Here is a 13,833-nt window from a genome sequence, read left to right on the forward strand (position 1 = left end):
TTCTCGTTGCGGTGGCTTCTCTTGTTGCGGAGCACGGGTTCTAGGCACGCGGGCTTCAGTAGTTGTGGCTCGCGGGCTCAGTAGTTGTGGCTTGTGGGCTCTCGAGTGCAGGCTCAGTAGTTGTGGCGCACGGGCTTAGTTGCTCCGCGGCATGTGGGATCTTCCCGGACCAGGGCTCGAACCCGTGTCCCCTGCATTGGCAGGTGGATTCTTAACCACTGCACCACCAGGGAAGTCCCCCTGATGCTTCCTAAAACTAAGTCAAATCTCCAAATGCTTACTGCAACTCTGTGATGAGCGGGGTGTTGTTCTGGAAGCAATAAAGGAATAAAGGGAACTAGGAGTAAAAACGAGGTTCCAGTGATTTCTGTGCATGGAGCCCACGTGGAGACGGGCGGGTAGGTGGAAGCAGAGGGACTAGGAGGCTGATGCTATGACAGATAATATGGAAAAGGTGATGGGTGGAGGCCGCCAAGGGGGCCCGGCACCCACCTGACGGGCGCCCCAGGAAAGGGCGGAGAAGTGGCGCAGAGGCCACGTGCAGAGGTATGCCTGGGGATTTCCCAGAAGTGAGTAAAGAAATAGCCTCTTGGATTCAGAAGACTAAGTCCCAAGCAAGATACAGAAAAAGAAATCCACATCTAAATGCTCTGCTGTGAAAAATCACAGGTTACCAAAGACAGAGAGACAATCTTGTAATGGGGTCAGCAAGAAACATGGGTTCCCTGCAGACAAGTGACAGTGACGGCAGATTTCTCAACTGCAAAACAGAGCCAAAGATACAATGGAATGATGTCTTCAAAATGCTGGTAGAACATGGACTTCAACGCAGGACTGTTCACTCCTTGCTAAACCATCTTAAGGTGAAATAATGACATAGAGACACATTCAAACAGACCCTGGCTGAAAGAACTGCTAAGGAAATAAGGAAAATCCAGGGGAAAGAATGACGTGCAAGAGGCATTAGCAAAATTTCTTTAAAAAGTTAAACGTGAGTAAACCTCGGTAAACCACATGGAGTTCACAACATGTAATAATAAAAAGGGCTTATTGGCGGGTTTAAAAAGAAGATGAAAACAAATTCTGGGTGACAGTAACATGTAACACAGACCCCTCATTTCAGGGGAAGCAGTCTCAGGTCCTGGCTCGGTCTAGAGGAGAGTAAAGATTCTGATTAATTTTAGACTTTGTTAATGCAAGCATCCATGTTGAAAATGGAGTGCTCCTAAAATACTAAAGAATAATTTTATAGTAGTGATGTCCAGTCTCATTTTAAATAAACTTATTTAAGCTAAAAATTAACTTGGTTTAGAGAAACATAAGCAAGTTATAGTTGACAGCGGGACAGGTGATCTGAGGATGTGGCCACAGCGGTGAAGGTGGGATGGGAAGGCCTGAAATTTGGGAAACGCTGCTCCAAGTGGTACATGACAGAGCTTGATTTTCACTGGAGAAAGACATGGAAGATATTCTCATTCAGGCGTTTGGGATTTGTTTCTTCTGGGCAACCCCTGAACCCTAGGTCCACTAATGCTGCGAATACCCGCAGTTCTCGTCCGGACGTTCAAGGGACACCGAGACCTGTGGGCAGACTTGAAACAAAGCGACCGCCTAGTGTCCTAGAGGCCAGCTTGTTCCCTGAGATCAAAGCGCACAGCGGAGTGCTTCTGCCTCCGTGCTGTTCTCTTACCGATGCCGCAGATCATCTTTTCAAGTGAGCACAGACCACAGGGGATGGGACCCAGGGGCTCCCCACCCAGCCCAGCTGAGGCTGACGATACCTAGGCATTCATAACAGCGCTCGTTACTTTTGAGCTTGCAGAGATGAACGCCGAGCTCGTCACACAGCCCAGCGAGACACCCTGCTCCCTGCCTGCCTGCCAGCAGCTTTCATCTTTCTGGTGAACCAGAGATAGGAGGGAACTTCGTGGTCTTCTGACTCATCCAGCCAAGGGGGTGTCTCTCTCTCCCTCTCTCTCTCTCTCTCTCTCTCTCTCTCTCTCTCTCTCTCTCTCTCTCTCTCTCTCTCACACACACACACACACACACACACACACACACACACGTGTTGTCCCAGGACCGTTAGTCCAGCTCTCCCCAGCCGCGAAGGCTGGTCTCTGAAGTAGAAACGGCAGAGGCCCACTCTGGGTGTAAACACCGCCCTCCCCTCAGCCTCTGGTGGCCTGATGCCATTTACTTCACGTTTATATTTATTATTTGGGAGCTCAGAGCAAATTGCTTGGCAAGTCTGAACGTTCAAGTGAATTCGGCTAACATTCAGTCAGCCTAAATCGCTATCAAAATTTCATCCACTGCGCTCTTCCCTCATCCTGTGCCGTCAGAAAGAGGCGATACACATCGCTACAGTCTGAGTTTGGCAGCGTTTTCTGGGCATCTGTTCTTTGCTGCTGTAACTTCCTCACGTTTCATGGTCCCCCCACCCGCAGAAGCCTGAAGGATGTGCCTTCAAACCTTGGAGAGGATTCATTGCGGCCCCTTTAGGTTAAATAGACTCTACTCCTGTCTGTTGTGTAACCCCTTCTGTGCAAGTATGTCTCATTAAAATTTTCACATATTAATTAACCACGTTCAGGGGCTTCTCAAGTCGACTTTCAGTAAACGAAGACCATTTTACTTCAACAAGTGCCTGGTGTAAACCCTGTCCCTACTGTTCCACAAATTCGAGTTGACAAAGTTCAGTTCTTTTCTCATTAGGGCCAAGGGTAAGAAAAGTAGGGACCCTCCGTTCTAACTGTATTTTGCATGGTGCCACCGTTTTGGGGGGAAGGAGGGCAGAATTTGTTAGCTTCTGGCCCCAGAGCCCGCTTACCCGCCATGCCTGTACACGTGGCTTGACGGTGGCAATGGAGGTGTTAGCAGTGGCAAGTCAGTTGCCAAGAGAGCACGCGTGGAGTCCCCGTGCCACGTTGCGTGGCTGCCTCCAGTGACAAACAGGGCTGGAGAAGCCATCGCGGATGGCCTCCCGTGTGTGGCTCTGGCAGCAGTAAAGACACACCCACCCGACGGGGCGGTCCGCGGTCCGCGGCAGTTCCCAGACGAGAGGTGGCAAATGTGGTCTCTGCCAGTAGCAGCTGCAAATCTTCTGCTTCGTCTTTGCACAGAAGCGCTTCTGTTTTTTGTCGGCTGATGTTAAAAACCGGCCTTAAAAAGCAACACAGACTGACTCCGGAGAGTGGGCGCCCCCCTGGGCAGGGAGCCTGGCAGATCGCAGCCCTCGGGGACAAGCCACTCTGCAGCTCTGCTTTAATTGCTTCCACGTGCCATATGCACGGGTGCGCTGTGGAAACAACAACCCCAAACAACAGGAGGTGAGACTGGGCTTCTTGCAGGGGATTCCATGGCAGGTGGGAAAACTGCCAGCCGGACACACGCCCGCCCGGGCTGCCGGCCAAGGAGGAGCCAGGGTGGGCGGGCCCGGGTCCCCCGCCTGCATCCTCCCCCAGGACAGGAGGGGACGCGGGGGTCGTCCCCTGGTGGGAGACAGCAAGGGACCAGAATTTGGGGCAGGGGAGCTGCTTCTGAGAACTTCGAGGCAGGCAGTTTTGGGAGGTGAGGAATTTAGAAGAAAATAAGCCCCTTGACCCGCACTTCACTTTAAAAATATGACTTTCCTTTGTAAAAAATCAGCACGTTGTTTGAGTCTACACACTGAAGTATCCAGTCTGGGTTTCGGCTCCGGTGGCAGATGTCCTGTGTATGATACCTAAGAAACTGCTGTTCCTCCATAAATATTTATGGGGAACCATAATCCCCCACATTACAAGGATTTCTGTACTCACTTTACCACCCTAGTCGTGCTGGAGTCGGGCTTGGAGGTCGTCTTACCAACATGTGTGTTTCTCACACTCAGGAAGCCCCTCCCAGAATGAGGAACAAGGGAGCTGCCAGGGCTGCGGGAAAGGTGCCGAAGCCTCCGGCCCTGGGCTGCCAGTGAGCACGGCTGTGTCGTCCGGCTGCCCGATTCAGGCCACCGGGCAGCCTTTCTCTGTTGCTGAGATCTTTATAAGACAGTTTGGGACTTCTGGCTCCATCCAAACGGGCCGCAGATCTGACTGTAGGAAAGATCAAACTGTTCGCTGTGTAGTCTCGCCGCATCGTGAAAGGAATCTCAGCGTGCGCTGGAACTTTAGCTATTTTAAAGCCCTCAGTGTCTCTGCTCTTCTTTGCAAGATGTGAGGGCTTCCCTGTGTTTTTCACCAAGGATTTGAGAATAGCTCATTTAGTAGTTCATTTAACAGGTTCCTGTTGGCTCGAGGATCAGGACCACATTTCGGATCACATGGAACTTACCTTTTAGGAAAGGAGAATATCCGACAGTACGAAGTGTGACGAAAATTAAAGTAGGGTGTTCTGAGTTGGAAAGGAGAAGGTGGCGAGTGCAGCCTCGGTGGAGGTGACCTTCAATCTGACGTGTGCACGAAGGGGGCGGTGTCCAGTCGGGGTCCTGGAGGCACGGCCCCCCCGGGAGCAGACGGGAGAGGTGGACGCAGGGGAGAGGGACAGCCCGAGGGTGTGAAGGCACTTTGTAAGCTTCAGTGCGGCGCCCCCACCCTGGGCTTTTGCCCTCCCCCGACCCCCGCCGGCACACACGCACACTCACACGCACACTGTCCCCTTCCTCGGTTCTCCAGCCCGGGAGGGGTAGCCTCAGGACAAGGTGGGTCAGGGCATGACAACCGCAGTGTGGTGACACGACAGCCGTGCATGGGAGGGGTGCGGGGTGGCGAGCAGGGAGGGCAGTTTCCCTCCGGGCGACAGGAACTTTGGGTTGGCCGAGCCCTGACCCCTGGGTGGGATTCTGGCTCCGTCGCTTCCCGGACTGGACTCCTGGGGCCCGGCGCTCAGCGCCTTCGCCGGCAGATCACACTGGCGGGGCTCGAGGAGGCTGGATAGGGTGAGGGTTTGGAACTTGGGAGAGGCAGTTAGTGGATGTTTAATAACAGGAAGGAATTGTTATTACACATGCGTCAGCAATTCCCCAATCAGACAGATTTCTTCCCCAAAGGTATTTAATGTAAAGACCGCGTACCCAGGCTGGATCCCTACGCCCGGGGGGTCAGGGTGCCCTGATCCCGCGTCCGCAGGGCTGGCGAGAAGCGCGGAGAGCCCGGCCGTGCAGGGAGCTGCGTCCAGAACTCGGTCCAGGAAGTCCTGGTCTCCCCACGTTCTACGCATTTTCAAAACCCAGATCAGGGAAGCCGACGACTCGATCAAAGATTTCCAGGTGATCTCTTCTACAGCCAGTCCGGTTCCTGGAAGCAGTTCCCGAAGTACGCGGGCAGCCGTCACGGTGTGACTTGTCGGTGTGAAAATCTGTGCTGCCCGCAGCCGGCACAGCCGCCCGCGGGAGAGGCGGCCCGCGTGCAGGCAGAGCCGCGCTGCCGAGGCCAACGGCGGGCGAAGGGCGCCACCCCACGGCCCCGGCTCTGCAGCCCGCGGGCCAGCTCTGCGGAGCCGAGCCGAGCGCCGTGTGGTCTGGGCAGACGGTGGCCCCCGGGGCTCGAGCCCGCTCTCTCTGTCCAGCTCACACTCTTGCGCGCCTGCAGCAGCTCGGGGACCCCCAGGCCCGCAGCACAGCCCTGAGACCGGACCCCTTGGGGACCCCTGGCCAGCCCCATGAGGAGCTGTCGGTGTTACGACCCCTCTCTTCCTGACGAGAGGCAGAGCAGAGCAGACAGCGAGGCGGTGGCAGAGGCAGGGTTCGAATCCCGGCGAGTCCGGCACCAGAGGCCAGGCTCTGATGTGGAGGCTGCACGTTCCCGGGTGGAGATCCCGGCGGGGAGGGCCACTGCCCAAGGAAGGCCCGGTGCTGCTGTCGTGCCCGCGTCGGCCCCTCGCGAATGGATGCGGATGTCTGGAAGGAGGTGGCAAGCGGGAAAGCCGGTTCACTCCCTCATCCACCCACGCACCCACCCGCCCATCCGTCCGTCCATCCATCCATCCACCCGCCCATCCGTCCATCCAGCCGTCCGTCCAGCCGTCCATCCGTCCTTCCGACAGACAAGCGTTTACTGAGTGCCGACCCGCTGGGCACTGCTCCAGGTCCCGAGGCCGCAGTGGCCACAGCAGGGAATCCACGTGGCGTCCTCGGTGGCCCGTGCTTCCCCCGCTCCCCCCTCATCCCTCTGGCCTAGAGGCGGCAGCGGATTCCGGGGATGTTACCTGCGTTGCCTCTGGATCGCCGCCTCACCTCCGTGTAAGCAACTCCCTCCCTTAAATCCCTTGGTCATACACACTTGAGTTTGGACCTGTTTGGTCAGACCTGGACTGATATAAAAGCTGCTAGGAGTTTCGAACAGGCAAGTGACACGTTCGAGTTTCTGGTTTGGCGGCTGCCGTGTGAAGACGGACTTTACTAAGTACAAGCGTGAGGTGCGGTGAGAAGGCTTAGGAGAGAGGGTGGTGGCCTGGACTAGGGTGTTACCCTGGTGACAGAGATGGCGGGGGGCCAAGAAGTCTGGGATGTTGTCAGTAGGACACGTTGATGGATGGAGTTGGAGGGCTGGTGAGGACAGTTGAGGAGTCGATGTCTCCAGGGTGTTGGCCAGAGCAGGTGGGCAAATGGGGCTGCCATTTACTGATGTGGGTAAGAGTGGGAAGTGGCAGCTTTCAGGAGGAAAATGGAGGATTCTAGCTTGGACAGGCTTAGTCCAGGACGTCAGGGAAGTAGCTGGGTATTCGGTTACCGAGGACCAAAGGGAGGGGCCCCCAGAGGCAGCCTTCCCACCTTTGTCTGGGGCTCAAGTTGACCCCAGCGTGAAATGCACTTCTGAAGGTTATGGGAAGAATTAGTCCCTCCCAGAAGGCTCACCCGCTAAATCATTCCCGGAAAGCTACCCGGGGCGGGGGTTGGGGGCGGCTGTAGCCACCGTCTCTGGTGAATATCAAATTTGTCAGATAGTAGAGCCTTTGGGAGTCCTGATGATTTTGTTGAACACCTAGAACTACGAATATATTTTATTCCATCATAGGTACGCGGAACCATTTTACAGGCAGAAGAGACTCCTGTCTTATATGCATATAGTTCCCTGCACCTAAAAATTACAATATTTCCAGAAACCACATTTTAGCTGGACAGAAATAAAGTTCGTAAGCCTATGTGCTAAACTTGGTGTGCCGGAGGGGAGATGTGGAACGCGGCAGAGACTGGGCGGGCAGGCATCCAGGGACTCCGGCAACACTCCGGGGGAAAAACCCTAAATTACACGCATTCTACCCGCTGACTTAGTGTTCTCGCCCCCCGGGATCTGTCCGCTCTGACCTGGAAGCAGCATGGCCGGCCGGCGTTCATCCTGGATCGCAGAGAACGGCCGGCCAGCGGGTCCCCCCCTCCCGTGGACGGGTGAGGGAGTCAGAAGGGCGGCCCAGGCCCCCCAAGACCAGAAGCATCTCTGGCAGACACTCTAACCCACTTCTTTTGCACAGAGGAGAACGACGAGCCTTGCTACCTTTCTGTAAAGTAAGGAGATTCATCCCCTGTGACTTCCTAGACTGAAATGAAGGCGTCTTTTCCCGTATTTTTATTCGAAGTGGCACATTCATGAGGTAAAAATATAAAAGGTCACAGAAGAGCTTGTAACGAGAAGCGGCAGTTCTCCGCCCTCCCGCCTCCCCGACTTCCCACCTCAGCCATGGGCGTGCTTTGTCCCGGCTCTTCGGGGTCCTGGTCGATGGGTCTGGGCTGGCGTGACCCGACTGCAGGGCCCACGGCCTCTCCTGACCGTCTGAAGAAGCACTCGGTGGGCTCACAGGCGTCAGGTGAGACACAGGTGCCAAGAGACGGCGAAGAAATACCTTGTTCAAAGCAGGCAGAGCTCAGACGCAAGACATGCGTCTCCCTGCAGACCCCCAGTTTCACTGCATAAAACCAAGCCGAGCGGGGGGTGGTGAGAGGCAAGCTTTTATTCCCCTGGCGAGCCTGCTCGTGTGCTTGGGAAGCAAGCAGCTTCCTCGGGCCCTTTTCCTTCCTTCGTAAGCTTGTGCTGCTTAGAGAGAAAGGGACACTTCTGAGCAGGGCTGACACCTGGTGGTGCCTCCGGGAGCAAAAGCCCCGATGGGGGGGCGGCGGGGGTGGCCGGTGTAGCCATGGCAGTGACACCGCGGGGTTACACACCTTCTTCTTAGTTTGGTCGTGGAGCAACAGTCATAACCGTAATCTGAACTGGGAAATGTGAGAATCAAAACAGAACATTGCACTCCCCGCCCACCGCCCCAGGTGAGCGGCGTGTGGGGTCTCCTGCCACTTGAGGGACAGCATTGTCGCAGGGACACTCCCCCCCGTGGGCACCAGGAGTGGCACCCAGGGATCCGTCTCGCCCCCATCTTACCCGGGACGGCCGACCCGCGTAGGTGCCTAGGAGGGCTGGACTCTTAAGGAGCTTTTTGATGTGGATACACTTTTGATGTGGATACACTGTATGGACATTGATACAGTTTCCCTGGTTGCGCGGCAGCTCACTTGTGCGCGGCGTGCGCCCAGTGTGTATGCGTTTAGGCCCGTGGATTCCGCCTCGTGTGCAGGCCCCTGTATCACCACCAGAGTCACGGCACAGAGCATCCACCCACAGGGATTCCCTCTCCTACAGCCACGCCTACCTCCCTCCAGCCCTCCCCCCCAAATCCCTAACCCCTGGCAACCACTCATCTGTTCCCCATCTCCGTAAATTTCCATTTCAAGAATGCTCTATAAAGGGAATCATATGGCGTGTAACCTTTGGGGACTGGCTTTTCTTTTATTCAGCTTAATTCTCTGGAGATTCACCCAAGTTGCTGCGTATATCCATAGTTTGCTATTTTTTTTTGTTGCTAAGTTCTATTGTTTGATGGGATTTTAAAAGAAGTTTTAAAGTTTTAAACATCACTGGCCACCTCTCAGAGGAATGGAGATTTGCCCTGCGGAAATGGTGACACTCAAACGAAGAGAGATTTTGCGTATCTCCAGAATCTTAAAATGACACATTGCCGTTGTGCCTTCCTCAAGAAACGAACGTAATCCTGTATGGTGCAAAACTTCGGCTAGACTTATCACCTCTTATTTTACTGCAATTAAATAATGTCTCCCCAAATACATTAAAGTTATAGAAGTCATCTTTATTATTTCTTTTTAAAGTTATTTATCCACAGAATATAACTTACATCTTATTTCTACTTAGTTTTCTTTTTCCCTTGGCTAAAATACTGCTCATTTGTCTCTTATGTTGGCTTGTTTTTTATTGTGCTACTGCTATAATATATGGTCTTTAGTTTATTAGTTTATGCCTCATATTGAATTATCTTCATATAAGATTTGCAAGAAAAATGGCTTTTCAGCTTACTTGGGAATTTGGGTGACTTCATTTGGCGAAGGTGATTCTAAAGAAAGACATTACAGGCTGAAAGGTAAAGTGTGAGAGAAAAACGCGGGGTCTTTGAGGAGGCGAAGCGGATGCACCGGGAGTGCCTGCCGCCCTCTTGCTCTGAAGGTCAGAGGCGCCTGAAGACAGGGTTTTCATCCAAAACGAGGACGCGGTCAACGCAGCGCTAGAGGAGGTGGTAGGGGCCCCCGGGGAGGAGCAGGTGTGGACCCCAGGCCCACGGGGACACTCTGTGTCTCCCCGAGGATCTCGGGGGCTCCGTCCTGGGGTCTGGTCCCTGCCTCACCCGGCTGGGTCAGCCCCCTGGCAGACCCCAGCCCAGTGAACCGAGTTGCCTCTGCCCCTCTGCTGGAGCCCCTGTGGATCCGCCCGGCTTGCAGCCTGGCTCAGGTACCCCCTGCCCGGCCAGCTTGCCGTGCTGGGGCCGAGGGTGGTGAGGAGAGTCAAGGCCACCAGCCGCCACGTGCAGCAGACCCCCGCGACAGGGCTGTGGAGGGGTTCCAGGCTTCACCTTGGCAAAGGGCACCACGCTGAGAGGTGGCAGGGGGAGAACCGGAGGGGACGGTGGCGCTCCCGAGGGCTCCCTGCGTCCTCAGCTGCTACTTCAGCAACTATTGACGGGAGGTCCCAGCTGCGTCTACCTGCAGCGCGTCCCATGAGCCCGTGGAAGGAGGGCGCCGGTGGACGCGGGACCCAATCCCGTGGCCCAGCCGCCGCCCCACCCCGCGTGTCCCCAGCGGGCGTGAGAGGACGTGACTGCAAAGGCAGCACAGTGAGAGCAGCTCCTCAGAGGAGTTGGTGTGGAGCCCACCCAGATGCCCATCTGTCCGTAGGAGCAGGCGAGTGACCCGTGATCCTGTACGGAACAGGATGAGATGAAGCACAGAGGTCCAGCATCGGGGGAAGCGGCCAGGCTCTGAGCTTCCTAGATGCGCTGACAAGTCCGTGGCGTGGAGTCCAGAGCGGGCGGCGGGCCCTCCATCAGCCAGCTTTGCAGAAGCGGTCTGCGTGTAAACCGTGTCACCGGTCCATCGACAGATGGGTGGACAGACTCGGTCTAGCCACGCAGTGGACATAACTCAGCCTCTAAAAGGAGTGGATCCCTGGCACACACTGCTGTGTGGGTGAACCTTGAAAACATGATGCTCGGTGAGAGAAGCCAGACATAGAAGGACACGCAGAGTGAGATTCCATTTCTGTGAGGTGTCCAGAGCAGGCAGATCCCCGGAGACAGAAGGTGGGTGACTGGTTGCCAGCGGCTGCAGGGAGGGGGCAATGGGGAGTGACTGCTAATGGCGGGGGGTGGAATCTCCCTTCGGGGTGACGGAAATGTTTTGGAGCTACTAGGAAAAAGCGGTGGGTGCGTACCATCGTGAGTGCGCTAAATGCCACCGATTGGCTCCCCTTAAAATGGTGAATTTTGTCGTGTGAATTTCACCCCAGTTTAAAAAACAGCTTTATAAAGGCCTTTACTATGTTCAGCCACTCACTCGTTCACTCCATCCTTGTGGGTTTTCGTGTGCTGGGCCGGCAGGAGCGGACACCACGGGCGTGAGCTAGGGGTTCATGATCAGCGCACTGGTTCTTAGCCTGTAGAGATTTTAAAAATACAGTCGCAGCCCCAGAGTTTCTGATTCTACAGGCCTAGATGGGGCCCTGGCAGCTACATTTTTAAACTGTTCTGATGACTAGCCTGGCCTCTAAGTGGCGGAGACAACCTCTGACCAAGCCACAGAAGGCCCAACTCTGGGCTTTGAAATATCCTCAGTAGCAGCTGGCCGGCCACACCCTGGAGAGCAGGCCAAGTCCTGGCCCTTCGCACAGGACTGGCAGAGCCTGACTCGGCTTCTCGGCCGCCTGGCGTCTGGTCCTGTTCGAATCGGTGTCATGCTTGTCTCTGACCACTTGGTGGCAGGAGTGAGATGAGTTTCACTTCCAGGGGTTCCGCAGTGTCTCTGGGAGCAAGTCAAAATGGAAAAGCACCTCTAGTAAAAGAAAACTAGGAACGAGCGTCTTCGGAGAATAAGGAGTTTGGCCCTTAAGATTTATTGAGAGAGTTGGCCGTCAGCAGCAGGCCAGTGTCTGTTTCTGAAACGGAGATGTGGTTCTGCACCGGACGCCTTGGATTTTGGTGCTTTAAGTCTGGGAAGATTACCCAAGGAGGTGCAATTTAAGCCAAGTTGGATGAAAGATGGTGTGCAGAACCAAACGGCAACGAGAGAAAGAAAGTACTGATACGGGCTACGGGAAAGAACTTTGAAAATATTATGCTTCATATAAAAGAAGCCAAAAGACTGTATGATTGTGCTGTGCGATTCCATTTATATGTATCTCTAGAGACAGGAAGTAGATTCGTGGTTGCCTACGGCTGGAGGACTTGGGGGGTTGTGGGAGTGACTGCTCATGGGCAGGGGGTTTCTTTTTGACATAATAAAGATGTTCTGGAATTGACGGTGATGCTTGTACCATCTTGTGAATATACGAAAAATCATTGAATTGTACACTTTAAATGGGTGGATTGCATGGTATGCGACATAACTCAACAGAAGTATTTTTTAATTTTAATTTTTATTTATTTTTTGTTGAAGTACGGTTGATTTACAAGGTTGCGTGAGTTTCAGGCATACAGCAAAGTAATTCTGTTATATCAATACATATGTATATATTTTTCTTTTTCAGATTCTTTATAGGTTATTACAAGATATTGTATATAGTTTCTTATGCTATACAGTAGGTCCTTGTTTATCTGTTTTATATATAGCAGTGTGTGTCTGTCAATCCCAAACTCCTAATTTATCCCTCCCCCTTTCCTGTCTGGTAACCATAAGTTTGTTTTCTGTGTCTGTGGGTCTATTTCTGTTTTGGAAAATGAGTTCACTTGTATCATTTTTTTTCTTTTTAGATTCCACATATAAGTGATGTCTGACTTACTTCATTTAGTATGACAATCTCTAGGTCCATCCATGTTGCTGCAAATGGTATTATTTCATTCTTTTTAATGGCTGAGTAGTATTCTGTTGTGTGTGTATATATATATATATATATATATATATATACACCACATCTTTATCCATTCATCTGTCGATGGACATTGAAGTTGCTTCCATGTCTTGGCTATTGTGAATAGTGCTCCTGAGAACATTGGGGTGCATGTATCTTTTCGAATTATGGTCTTCTCTGGGAGCAGGGCTATTTTAAATAAATATTTATTGACCATTTCTACGTACCAGGGTGTACAAGGGGCTGGGGATACAGCCATGAACCAAACAAGTGATAATCCTTGTCCCACATTCTGGTGGAAAATACATCGAGTCTACAAGGTAAATAGGTAAAGAGATGGTGTGCTAAAGGGTAAGAATTCCTGGAGATGGACATAAGGTTACAGGGAATACTGTGAAGGGGTGAGTCTAGGTAGGTAGGGCAAGGAAGGTCAGCCTCACTGAGAAGACAGACGTTTTTATTGTGGTAAAATACATGTAACATAAAATTTACCATCTTAACCATTTCTTAAAAATAAATTTATTATTTATTTATTTTGGGCTGCATTGGGTCTTCATTGCTGTGCGTGGGCTTTCTCTAGTTGCAGTGAGCGGGGGCTACTCTTCGTTGCGGTGTGGTGGCTTCTCTTTTTGCAGAGCACGGGCTCTAGGTGCACGGGCTTCAGTAGTTGTGGCACGTGGGCTCAATAGTTGTGGCACGTGGGCTCAGTAGTTGTGGCTCATGGGATCTAGAGCGCAGGCTCAGTAGTTGTGGCGCACGGGCTTAGTTGCTCCGTAACATGGGGGATCTTCCCGGAACAGGGCTCGAACCCGTGTCCCCTGCATCGGCAGGTGGATTCTTAACCACTTCGCCACCAGGGAAGTCCCTTAACCATTTTTAAGTGTACAGTTCTGTGGTGTTATATATTGATACATTCATAATGTCATGCAGCCATCACCACCATCCACCTCCAGAGCTCTTTCCATCTTGCAAAACTAAAACTCTGTCCCTGTTAAGTGTTAACCTCCCCCTCCCCCTCCCCCAGCACCTGGCAACCATGCTACTTTCTGTCTCTCTGTTCCAACTGCTCTAAGTACTTATAAGTACTCATATAAGTGGAATCATACCATATTTGTCTTTTTGCGACTGGCTTATTTCACTTAGTGAAACGCCCTCAAGATTCATCCATGTTGTAGCACGTGTCAGAATTCCCTTCCTTTTTAAAGGCTGAATAATATTCCATTGTATGGATGGACCATGTTTTACTTACCCAGTCATCTGTTGATAGATACTTGTGTTGCTTCCACCTTTTAGCAATTGTGAATAACGCTGCTATGAACATGGGTGTACAAGTGTATCTTTGAGACCCTGCTTTCAATTCTTTTGAGTATATAGCCAGAGGTGGAATTTCTGGATTATATGGTAATTCTATTTTTAATTTTTTGAGGAACCCCCATATTGTTTTCCACAGTGGTTGCAT

Source organism: Physeter macrocephalus, chromosome 14 (assembly GCF_002837175.3).
Source record: "Physeter macrocephalus isolate SW-GA chromosome 14, ASM283717v5, whole genome shotgun sequence".
In the NCBI taxonomy this organism is placed as follows: Eukaryota; Metazoa; Chordata; class Mammalia; order Artiodactyla; family Physeteridae; genus Physeter; species Physeter macrocephalus.